Source organism: Lepidochelys olivacea (genome assembly GCF_965140295.1).
Source record: "Lepidochelys olivacea isolate rLepOli2 genome assembly, chromosome: 1".
NCBI lineage: Eukaryota > Metazoa > Chordata > Testudines > Cheloniidae > Lepidochelys > Lepidochelys olivacea.
In genome coordinates, this window is record NC_140411.1 from 259,991,981 (window position 1) to 260,001,228 (window position 9,248).

Consider the following 9,248-nt stretch of genomic DNA (forward strand, 5'->3'; position numbering starts at 1 on the left):
ACATAACATCGTCTTTAATTAAAGATTAATCTTTAATGCCTGGAGACTCCAGGACAGTCCTGGAGGGTTGGCAAGCCTGCAAGGGGGTGGAGGTGGGGAGTCATACAATAAGAATAATTTTAAAGCAACAGCTAAGGGCTGCCAACAGGAACCCATCAGAACCCAACAAGAAGCTGCCAATAAGAACCCGTAAGAGGCTTGTTCTATTTCCTCTTATTTTCTTTATTGCTATGTCAAATAGGAAAAGGCTTTGTCTTCTGGGAGGTGTTGAGCGTTTCAAAAATGTTAGACACATGAGTGGGGTTGTTATGTGTCTCTGAGTCTAAAACGAATTGCTTTCTTCCTTTAAAAATTATTAAAGGTGAATAACTATACCCAGAAATATAAAGCAGCTCCTCCTTTAGCCAACATTACTGAAGTGCCATGCACACCGGTAGCCTAAAGACAATTAAATAAAATCATAGCAGCCCCCAGGCAGCCTTCCCAGGATCACATGTGTTCAGGAGTTTGGGAGATGTCTATGGGTAGTATTGTATAGGAAGGATTAGATTTTTATTGGTAAATGTTGATTTTACTATACCTGCACAGACCAATGAGAACATGTTTCCATTAAATAATAATTAAATAATAAGAAAATGCTGCTTGAGACCTTATTAAATTATTTAGATTTTTGAATTGGGCTTTCTATAAAGGGACTAGCAACTGGACAGTAAAAACAGGTCTGATTTGTTGACTTAAGGATATTTACTTTGTGTATTTGGACACATGATGTTGACAAATCTTGTTTTCACAGCTTAAAAAGCTTTAACTTTTTGAATTGCAGCATCAGCTGTCATTAAATAATGATCTGATCCCACTCCCAATTTCCTGTATTTGTGAACATTTAAACTGATAAAAATTAAAAATGCTTTAAAATAAACCTTGATCTTTTCAGTCAAAATTATATGGTCAAAAATCAAACTCTGCCAAGGTTGTTTATGTGCCTGACCCAGAGCCCAGTGATGTCAGTGGAAAGACTCCCATTGGCTGCAATGGGCTGAGGATCCAGCCCCATCTGGTGGGTGCCTGAGGGTCTGTGTGTCCTCTTGGTGGGTGGGTGCCAGCATGAGTGTAGATGTGTCATGTGAGGAGCCATCCACGTGGCATCTTGTCATCACATGGATGCAGGAGAGTGTGTTGGCATGCTTGGGTGTTGGAACCTCGAGTGTGATGGGGTCTAGCTTTTGGATGTCAGTAGCTGGATGGCTCTCCTTGCTTTATTTGACTGTAAACTGTTGGCCTGTCTTCCCAGCCCAGGAAAGAATCAGCACCACGTCCAGATCTCTTTCAGGTCCTTCCCTCAGGGAATGGTTTATTAACTCAAGCAAAAACTCACAAAGAAACACATGACAAAGTTATTTTGCTAAACAACAACTATCCATAGATGCCTAGAGGCCTTTCACTCTGCCTGCCTCCCTCTGCTCCAGGGCCACTCACAGGAGCTTACCCCCATCTCACAGCTCTTCCTGAGCTCTCTCAGTCCTTTATAGGGATCTCCTGCCTCCTTCCCAGCTGGGTGTGATAATAGAACAAGGCTGGCTGCTCCTAGGCCCCCTGACCCTTAATGGGGCAGACCACCTTGTTACATCTACACTCTCCAGCTCCTTGCTTTTCTTGCTACACCCTCTCTTTCTGCCCTGTTAGAGTGTAAGTTCATCCACTTCAACCAGCTTGCGCTGACTTACCAACATGTAATCTGCTACATCATTTGTCATCTTTGAATTTGGCCTATTAGGATGATGAGGGTTTACAGGTATAAAAGCCACAGTCAACATTAACAGAGACAAAAGGAGAGCAAGAAGCCTCAATTCCCATGGAGAAGCAGCCGCCAATGGGATGTTCTAAACATGCATTTCTCTATATTCTTCCCAAATTGGTCACTAGTTACCAAGGAATTAAAGTCTTAAGTAGTTCAAATATAAATGAAATACCCAAATTTTAGAACCTCGGGGAAGATAAGTTATCAGAATTCTCAGTGAAAACTTGTGGCACCAATTATCCTTAACGTAAAAGTAAATATGCCCTCAGTCTTTTCCTTTAGAACATGAACCATTTCCCTGGACTAGGCAATAGGTTTTGGAGGAATTTGACTTATGAGAAAAGACTAAACTACTTAAATATGTCTAGATTTGCCAAAGTTTAGTGCTTTCCTGAGGGAGGATCCCAATGAAGATATGATAATTCCCTTCAAGTATATGAAAGGTGTAAACACCAAGGAGAAGTAGGAATTGTTCAGAGTGTTCTTCTTTGGTCCACAAATGAAAGGGGCTGGAGATCTTGTGAGATGCATGTTTTCCCCTCCCTGCAAGAGTGCTTGTTCTTCCTGATTTCAGCTGACCCATAAAGTCTGAGTTAGAGGTCTAAACTCCTATACAATGAATAGGGAGAAATAGGCACCTTAGTTCATGACCCATAAAAGCCAACATGCTAGGTAGGGAGCCACCTAAGCTAGCCAATGGGGGGTGCTGAGGAGAAGAGTGTGTACTAAGGAGGTGCCTATCTCTGCTTAGTTATCCATGAATGGGGAGACACTGCCTGGAGTCCGGCTGCTCAGGCATCCAAGGCATTTCTTGTGGCAATGAGTTAGGTGCCGGCCTTGCACCACAGTATGTCTAGAGGAGGAGGTAGCACTACCCATGTTATAACTTTAGCCCAGTGTTTAAAGCACTTGCTTGGGATGTAGGAGATCTAGGTTCAATTTCCCCCTCTCTGACAGAGTGGGAGAAGGGAGCCCCCGTCAAGGCTGAATCCTCACTCTGGCACTTTGAGTGGAGAAGGTGGGGGACTGCAAGGATTTTAAAAATTAATACTGGCCACTCCAGGCTTGTGTTAAACTCCCAAGGTTACAGGTTTTCTCTGACCTTGGCTTGGTAAACGCTGCCACCACCCAAATGCAAAAAAACCCCTTAGACCCAGGAAGGAGCACTTGGGAATTCCTCCCTGTGGGGTACCCTAAAGCCCTTTCACACAAACCCCCTCCAGGGAAGAGCTGAGAAAGAAAACAAAGGAAATTAGCTGTTGCTACTAGCTAATCAGACAACATGTACAAACCTCTTAGGACACCAAAATTCAATCCTGCTCTTAAAAAAGGTAAATTTTATTAAAAACAAAAAAGAAAGAAAATACATCTGGAATTTAGGCTTTCGCTAGATTTTAAAAAGAGCAATTCCAAAAATGAAGCACCCAAAATAGCTTTCTTGGGGGGTTCAGATTAAAGTTACAAGCAAACCAAAGCATCTGGGGTTAGCACAGAGGCATCCATTAGCCATAAGAAATAAACAGAAATAACCCTAATCGCGTCTTTCTAAACATTCCTGATCTACTTACACATTTGGGAGTTTCAGATAAGTAATTCTAAATATGATCTGATAATTTATTATTATACCTGGCTTAAAGCTGCTTACAGCATTGCTTCTTTGTGTGTCCGCTCTTCGGAGAACAACCACAGACACAAATGGAAAGCTTCTTTTCCAATTTTAAAAAGTTCTAGCCTTCCCATTGGCTCTTTTGGTCAGGTGCCTTTTCTTTACCTGGGGGACTTTGTTAACCCTTTACAGGTAAAGCAAGCAGAGAACAGCCACCAAGAGGGACTTTATACTAGGGTGAGCAGATGTCCTGTTTTTAAAGGGACAGTCCCGTATTTAAGGCCTCCTGCGGGTCTCCCAACTTTTTCTTAAAAGCTGGCAAATTGTCCCATATTTTCTGTCTCCTCTTCCCTTCAGTATTGGTGGGTCCCATGAGCAGTGGGGAGAGGGGTCCAGTGGCTGGCGATGGGGGTGGTTGTGCAAGGCTGGTGGCGGGGCAAAGCTGCAGCGCACAGGGTTGGCCGCTCCCCTTGCTGCTCCATCAGCACAGCCCCCACTGTGTGCCAGGGCCTCACACACCCCCGCCCCCGCATTCTGTTTCTGACCGGCACTGGCTATGAGCTGCGGTAGCTGGTGAGTGCGGGCAGGCGCCAGGTGTCAGCCAGTTACATGTCGCCCATCAGCCCTTTATGTGCTCCCCCTCTTGCTGTCCTCTTCCTGCTTTGCCCTTCACTCCCCCCAACCCCACTGTCCTCCATATGCCTCCCATCCCCTGTTGGGGCACCTCCCGCTCCCAGGGCTGTGTGGAGAACCAGCCCCTGATCGGAGCACTCAGCTCACCAACAGCCTGGCTGGCAGATGTTATGACTCTTTCCTTCCTGCAGTGCCTGTGGCTGGGTCAGTGACCCAGAAAAGCCCAAGAGCCTCCGGCTAAGGGTGCTGGGCAGGAGGAGCTGAGTTCTGCATGTGCGAAAGCCCTGCATAGTACTGACGCAAGGAAGCCTCTTTGCTCCTCAGCTAAGCTCTGGAGTGGTAGGGGGAGCAATTTCCAGCCTGTTTGCACCCCAACCCTGCAGACTCCACAGCAGCCACCTGGGCAGCGGCTTAGCACCCTCTTCACTCTCCAGCCCTCTGCCCTAGGTCTTGCCCCCAGGGAGCGCTGGACTGCTCTGTCCCCTAGATACCCTCACCTGCTGAGCCACCTCTCTGGCCGGATTCGCTGAAGCCCCTGCAGTCAGGTATCCTGAGCCCTGGTGCACAATGCATCCTTAGGACTTAACCCCTTCCTGCCTGTGCTGTAGCTGGGGGACAGGAGGTGGCTATGTATGTTGGTGGCCAGCAGCAGCCTGGAGGTGTTAGCTGCCTTTCAACACTGTTAAGGTAGGAAAGGACAAGCTGCTTCCAGCCATAGCAGAGTGGGAAGGTGGGGGGAAGAGATGAGCTCTGCAAAGCACAGGCCAAGTCATCCCTTCCCCTGACTCCCCTGCGGCTGGAAGCAGCTCCCGTCCCTTCCCTCCCACAAAGTCCCGAAAGGCTGCTGCTGGCCACATTCTGGTGTGAATCCTGGCAGAAATCTGGGGAGGGGGGCATGTGAACCTGTGTGCCCCCTGCCCATGTGTTGCCTCGAGAAGACGTGTTGCCAGGCACCAGGAGAGGCGGGTCCATCCCGGGTCCCCAGCAAGGCATGGAGGGCAGAGAGCGCCAGGCAGGGAGGGTCAGGTCGGTTAGTCACCTCCCTGTGTGAGAGGGGTGTACGGGAGTGTGTGTGTCACGTCTCCCTGTGTGAACTCTACAGCCTTAAAGATAAAAGGTAAATAAAAAGAATCCAACTACACAGTATTTCTTTTTAACAGGGGCTCAGTCAACTTGATGTTAATTTGAATATTTGTACTGCAGAATTCTGATTGCCATTGAATTCGCTTGAATATGAGTAATTTTACCAGGTCCCATATTCAGCATCGGGAAATATGGTCACCCTATTTATAGCTAACTGGCTGGCTGGGTGTCCATAAACAGGAGCTCCCGCCCCTTCATTTATCACTTGGCCTCCCCATTCAAATCCTATCACTAACTCTAAGCACTGAGCTATGGGGTAGGCCGATGTGAGGCTCCCTCAGCCTCTCCTGCCAAAGCTTATTTACAGTGGAACAATTAACAACTCCTGGAGCAGGAGGACTGGCTGCCCCTGGCTCTCCTACCTCACAGGTGGGTGGGCCAAACACTGGACTACAGAGTCACTCTCTCTCTCTGGCCTATTGACTGTTCCACTAGGGATAAATAGTTAAATAGTCACTAGACCTGAGAGAGAGAGAGAGAGAGAGTGGTTCTGTAGTCTGGTGATCATGGCCCCGACTTAGGAGGTGGGAGACCCATAGTCCAGTCCCCTCTGCTCCAATCTCTCTTTCGCTATTTATCCAGAGCTGAATGACTTCAACAGGAGAGACTGAGGGAACCCTACATCAGAATGTCCCCTAGCCCAGTGGTTAGACCAGCTCTCTGCTGAGAGACAGTATTTGAAAGAGGTGTCTCGTCTCCTCATCTGGCAGAGTGGGGGGAACTGAACCTGGGTCTCCCACATCCCAGGTGAGTTCTCTAACCACTGGGCTAAAAGCTATTAAGTGGGCAGCACCACCTCCTCCTACTCCTCATCTTGAATGGTAAGCAACACACCTACCGGATTGAGCCCCATGCAACTTAGGTGGCTGAATGCCTGTCTTCCCCAGGTTTGTGAATAGCTCTGGGGCCTAGGAAGGAGATAGGCACCTGGACAGCTAGTGTGAATCAGCTGTGCGTATACCCACAGGCAGAAACTTAAGCGCCTAGGGAACTTTTACCCTGCAAATTAAGGCACCAAGTGAGTTTAGGTGCCTATGGCGTTTGGCAGGATTTTGTGGATGTAGCAGAGCTTAAAATTGTGACTTCGGCATTAATAGCCCAGACTTAGGCACTTAAGTAACTTTGTGGATCCTACCCCCAGTGACTTGACTCATTTAAAAAAGGATTGAATGGAGCACTGGAGAATATACTATAGGGAATAGACCTGCATTAGCCAGAGGTGGGGAAGTACAGACAAGACATGACCTACATTAATAAGTATTTTCTCTAACTCCTGTGAAAGAGAGAGCATAGTGAGCAGAGCTCTCTTCCTTGGAGGAAAGATGTCAGGGCAACTTAACAGAGAATATCAGACTGACAAGTTTTTATTCAGAAATACAAGGAAATCTGCTACTATCTTGAGAGTAATAACCCTGTGTTAATGTTCCCCTTATAATTATTCTTTACATTAAGTACGACTTTAAAGTCCTTTGCACTGTAGTGTTTGACTTATACAAAGCTACACATACTTTTCCTGTCCCTGTACTGCCTATTTCTATTCTCCCCTCTCTGCAAGTACAAGAGAAGCAGTAGGTGCAAAGTTTTCAGGCAATTTATCCAAGTGATTTTTTTAATCAGAAAAGCCTATTCAGAGATTGCCTCCTCCTGCTGGTTTGATGGCTACCACTCTGCTCTTGTGCTCAAGACTTACGCCACCCAGAGAAGGAGTGAGATGTTTTTTCTGTATTTGAGAAATAAAAAACCACCACCATCACATTACAGTGGACCTAAACAACATGCTCTGTACCCATGGTTTCTTTCTCCTTGATAGCTTCTCTTGTAGCAGTTACTGTTAATAACCAAGCCTGCTATAGGCCATGAACACATACACTTCCCCTCCTCGACAGGCTGATATCACCAATATGCCAGTATACAAATGAAGAACTAAAGCAGAGAGAAGAGATGGATGGAAACCAAATGAAATTGATTTTAAGCACCACTCAATAACAGCATGAAATATTCTTCCAGTTGGCAGAGGGGGTGAAAACAACTCTAACAGTGGACATGAAATATTAAAGTCTACATCTTCTAGTACCACAAGCAGTAAGTGCCCAGGCTTGTTTTACTGGCTATAAGCAGAATGAGGAGGCACAAATCCTCCCCAGGGCCAGCATGACACAGCCCTGGTCTACACTTTGGGGTTAGCTCAAATTTAGCCATGTTAGGTCAATTTTAAAATGAATGCGTCTACACAACCAACCCCTTTCCGTCGACCTAAAGGACTCTTAAAATCGACTTCTGTACTCCTCCCCGGTGAGGGGATTAGCGCTAAAATCGACCTTGCTGGGTTGAATTTGGTGTAGTGCACACACAATTCGACAGTATTGGCCTCCAGGAGTTATCCCAGAGTGCTCCAGTGTGACCGCTCTGGATAGCACTTTGAACTCTGATGCACAGGTACACAGTAAAAGCCCCGGGAAATTTTGAATTTCATTTCCTGTTTGGTCAGCGTGTCGAGCTCAGCAGCACAGGTGACCATGCAGTCCCCCCAGAATTGCAAACGAGCTCCAGCATGGACCGAAAGGGAGACACTGGATCTGACTGCTGTATGGGGAGAAGAATCTGTGCAGGCCGAACTCCAATCAAAAAGAAGAAATGCTAATATATATGCCAAAATTGCACAGAGCATGGTGGAGAGAGGCTACAACAGGGACACACAGCAGTGCTGCATGAAAGTTAAGGAGCTCAGGCAAGCCTACCAAAAGACAAAGGAGGCAAACGGTTGCTCCGGGTCAGAGCCCCATACATGCCGCTTCTATGATCAGCTGCATGGCATTCTAGGGGGGGACCCTACCACTACCCCACCACTGTCCATGGACACCTGCAAGGGAGGAGTCTCACGCAACAGGGAGGAGGATTTTGTGGATGAGGAAGAGGAGTAGTAGTAGTAGTAGTAGGAGAATGCGCAACAGACAAGCAGTGAATCTGTTCTCCCCGGCAGCCAGGACCTTTTCATCACCCTGGAGCCAATACCCTCCCAAGGCGGGATCCCCAATCCTGAAGCCGGGGAAGGCACCTCTGGTGAGTGCACATTTGTAACTACAGTACAGGGTTTAAAAACAATAGTGTTTAATATTTGATTTGCCCTGAAGAATTGGGATGCATTCGCAGCCAGTACAGCTACTGGAAAAGTCTGTTAACGTATCTGGGGATGGTGCGGGAATCCTCCAGGGACATCTCCATGAAGCTCTCCTGGAGGTACTCTGAAAGCCTTTGCAGAAGGTTTCTGGGGAGGGCTGCCTGATTTCGTCCTCCACGGTAGGACACTTTACCACGCCAAGCCAGTAGCAAGTAGTCTGGAATCATTGCAGCACAAAGCATGGCAGCGAATGGTCCTGGGTTTTGGTCGCATTCAAGCAACATTCGGTGTTTATCTTTCTGTGTTAGCCTCAGGAGAGTGATATCATTCATGGTCACCTGGCTGAAATAGGGGAAATTTTGTAAGGGAACAGTAAAAGGACCCTGTTCATGATGGGTTGTCTGCGGTTGGCTAAAAGGAATCATCCCAGAGAATAGCCATGTGGTGGGGTGGGGGAAGGTGTGTGCTGCACATCCACCCGAAAACCGTATCCCTTCCTTTTAAATGTGAAACCCAACTGGCATTGCTTGCTATGGGAAAGGATGGCGCTGCAGTTTGAAACCATTCCCACATGTTATGAAGGTGGAAGAAGCCAACCCCGCATACCAAAAGGCTTACCATGGCTGCCTGGAAACCGAATTCTATTGCCCAGCCTTTGTGATGTGTCATCATACCAGCAGGCGCTCAATATAAAAGGCAAAATGCGACCTTGCACCTAAAGCACATGTGCTGTCTTTGGTGAATTGCTTGATTCACTGTGAAAGAGTCTCCCTTTTGTTCTCAGAAATGTATCATCTTAAATTTTACTCTCCCTTTTTATCTGCCCCCAGGTGCAAATGTTTCTATGCTTCCCCTATCATCTCTATCCCTGAGGTTATCGCAGATTAGAAGGTGAAAAAAATGCACTCGCGATGACATGTTTTCTGAGCTCATGCAGTCCTCCCGCACTG